At 37.1% G+C, this 3657-nt stretch overlaps 1 non-coding gene across 1 annotated transcript; it reads right to left on the bottom strand.

The window, feature by feature from the left end:
* Positions 1–2060: 2060 nt before the first annotated feature.
* Positions 2061–2135, bottom strand: TRNAT-UGU (transfer RNA threonine (anticodon UGU)). The gene has a single exon. It is a non-coding gene; the product is annotated as a tRNA-Thr (tRNA).
* Between the last annotated feature and the right edge of the window lie 1522 nt (positions 2136–3657).

The raw sequence follows: 3657 nt of genomic DNA, 5'->3' as shown, positions 1-3657 counted from the left end.
AACTCCTGGAGCGTTGTTATAATTTCACTTTTGCAGCTCTTTCTAGCCACAAAGTTATTTTGTGTGGGTATTTTAATATGCACATAAAGTGGAATAATCCTGTAAATGGCATACCAACCACTGGAGACGAAGACTGGTTCATACACAATTTTATTCATGGACTGGGTCTTCTTCAACACAACTTGTACATTACGAGAAAAGAAAAGAACTTTAATTCATATTGTCCTCGTTTGAAATCTGTGACGTCACACCCTCTTTAAATCGGCTTCAATCGGACCTCGATTCGCTGTGCGCTATCTTCAAAATCCCGGTGAAAGCGAGAGGCTCCCCTTCTGCATAAGATTCCGCTGTGGAAGAAAATGTTGTGGGACGCCGTCCGTCGAGCTATTGACCTTTTCAACAGGAATCTGCTTTCCGAAGGGACCGTGACCGAGGCTGTCGAACTGTTTACGGACGTGATTCATGCAGTAATTCAGGACTATGTGCCGCATAAAACAATGAAATGTAAAAAGTTTTCCCCGTGGTTCGATAAAGATTTGCAGCATCTGTTTCACAACAAAAACAGAGCATGGCAGCTGTGGATAAATTTCCCCAATCCCCACACACACAACACATTCAAATCACTTCGTAAGTATAGTAAAGACCTTATGAAACAGAAATACACAGAATATGTAAACCCAGTCACAAATGAACTCCTTACTAATCCGAAAAGACTCTGGACATTGATAAATTCACGGAGACAAACCAAACGCATCCCTTTCGAAGTAACACACAATGGCATTTCAGCTGTTGGTAATGATAGAGCTCAACTATTCAATCAAACATTAAAGAAAAATGCTTCGAATTATGTTTTAGATCACCCGCCTATCAAATCTATCTGCTCTCACTCTCTTTCTACCGTCTTTACAGAATCTGGTGAAGTCTTGCACTTCCTTAAGTCCTTTTCTTCTCACCGAGCATCTGGACCAGACAATATTCCTACTTTTTTCCTTCAAAAAACTGCTCACTCACTAGCTACTTCTCTTGCAATATTATACAATAGGTGCATCTCAGAAGGCTGCTTTACCACTCAATGGAATAAATCAAATATCATTCCTATTTTTAAATCTGGCAATGCAAACGATAGTACACGCTACAGGCCCATTTCTCACCTCTCCACACTTGCTATTGTCTGTGAAAAAATCTAAAAATAGACTTCTGAAATTCACATCCCCTTACATTAACCCAGCACAAAACGGCTTTCTTCCAAATTCATCATGCCTTACCAATCTGTCTTCTAAGCAATCCTATGCCATAAACGCAATTTCTAATCGTGATCAGTTTGATGTTGTGTACTTTGATCTGTCCAAAGCTTTTGATTCAGTGGAGCACCATTATTTACTGCATAAATTAACTGACATATTTGATATAACTGGAAACACGTAAAAATATTGAAATACTATCTAAGCAATATACAACAAAGTGTTATATTTCATGGAACTCATTCTAACTGGCTTCCTGTTATATCTGATGTGAATAAAGGAAGCGTTCTTGGTCCTCAGTCATTTGTATTATATCTCAATGATCTCACAGATCTATTTAATTCCCCTATCTCAAGCACAATTCTAATGTTTGCCGATAATTGCAAGATTATGAGAGAAATAAAACAGCCATCAGACATGCGAATTCTCCAAAATGACATAAACAAATTTTTTGAAGAGTGTAAGCGATGGAAACTGTCCATAAACCCTTCGAAATACACTTATATAACAATTTCATTGAAGCAAAACATTCTTGAAGGTAATTATACACTCATCGACATACCTATAGCAAAAGAAGCACAACACCGAGATCTAGGTATTCGATAATCACATATCAACCATCACAAAAAAGGCAATGCGTATGCTAGGCTTACTTTACAGATTCACCGAAATCCATAACCCTAAAGTACTTTCCATTTACTTCAAAACCTTTGTGTCACCCATTCTAGAGTTCTTGAGTTGGTGTTTTAAGTCCACGTTATGCACAGTATGGCTAATCGGGACTGGACCTACAGTTTAAAGTGGGATTCGAACCACTTGTGCCTCCACCGGGTATCGAACCCGGGACCCCTTGATTACAAGGCAAGGACGCTACCACTGCGCCATGGGGGAGGCACCCATTCTAGAGTACTGTTCACCCATCTTGAACATGGCTGCCCCTTCTCATACCTCCAAGATCAAGGGTGTTCTCAGCTTTTCCCTCTTCATCGTTCGATATAGAGTGCCGGGCCTAAGACACCTAACTAAGAGAGATCTGCTTGTAAACGTAAACATAAATACTTCAGAATCACGTAGATATGTTGCAGATATGAAATTACTACATAAGATCATTAATGGAAACCTAAGATGTAGCATCCCACTACACGAACTCTCTATCAGAGTGCCCAGGCATAAAACACAGAGCGAGGAGAATTTCCACACTGGAACTCCCAGACTATCACCCATACAACGTTCATTATTCCATAGGCTACCGAACCAATTTAATATCATCTCAAACCAAATAGATATTTTCAGTTCATATTCGTCTTTCATCACCAACTTTGAAAAAAATGTACATAATTAATGCATTGTGAAAGTAATCTATTTACCTTGGTACTGTCTTGGCTTGCTTATGCTTATATTTTATTTATTTTATTTTATTTTATTTTATTTTATTTTATTTTATTTTATCTTTTTTCGTGTTTTCTTTTTAACACTAGGGTATTGTTTTACTGTTGCGTCTTTCCGGTTTAAAATGGCTTCTGCTGTACTGGAAATTGCAATAAATATAAATAAATAAAAATACTCCCAGGAAAAATATTTTAACCTAAATGTGATCAAGAGACAGTTGAGTGTAGAAGGTTATGTAATTTTTAATTGCATAATATTTGTTCATGTTCAGATATTATTGTAATAATTAAATCAAGAAGACTTAGGTGGGCAGGCCATGTGGCACGAATGGCAGTGGAAGGAAGAGTTTACAGGATTCTTGTTGGAAAACCTGATGGTAAGAGACCAGTAGAAATACCAAGACGAAGATGGAGATATAACAATGAGATGAACCCAAAGGAAATCGGCAAGATTGGATAGGATAGGGAGAGATGGATAGCTTGTATTCCTGTAGCGATAAGCCTTCGGGTTTAAGAAAACTGGAAAGTAAGTAAGTAAGTAAGGAAAAAAATAACAAAAATATGTGTGTGTTTTTTTTAGTAGTAAGTATTCACTAAATACTGTATCAGTAGTATACGTTAGGTTATATTTTAACATGTGGTAAGGAGTTTTTCAATTTACAGATGCCTTTGGTTCTCTGTCTGGTTGATGTCCCTTGTCGTTGCTATTATACTCGCAGTGTCAACCTGGGAGAACGCGAAGGCAAACCAAATTGGAACAACGATAATCTTTCTATCGGTAATCTTTCAATCAGTTGCAATCTGACCAACATCATCTATTAATGATACCGAACGTGAAATGGTCCTATGAAAGTAAATATATAAAGTTTTATATTTTACCAATAATTGCCATTTATAATGGACATTAAAATTCCAAGCTCGCATAGGCTTAGGTATGCAGAAAATTGAATTAAATATAACATATTCTAAGATAAGGACTCAAATTCACCCACGATTAATTTCGAATATTCTTGTTGTCGGTGAAATGA

Source organism: Lepisma saccharinum, chromosome 9 (assembly GCF_977018435.1).
Source record: "Lepisma saccharinum chromosome 9, izLepSacc3.1, whole genome shotgun sequence".
NCBI lineage: Eukaryota > Metazoa > Arthropoda > Insecta > Zygentoma > Lepismatidae > Lepisma > Lepisma saccharinum.
This window is presented reverse-complemented; position numbering and strand designations above follow the sequence as displayed.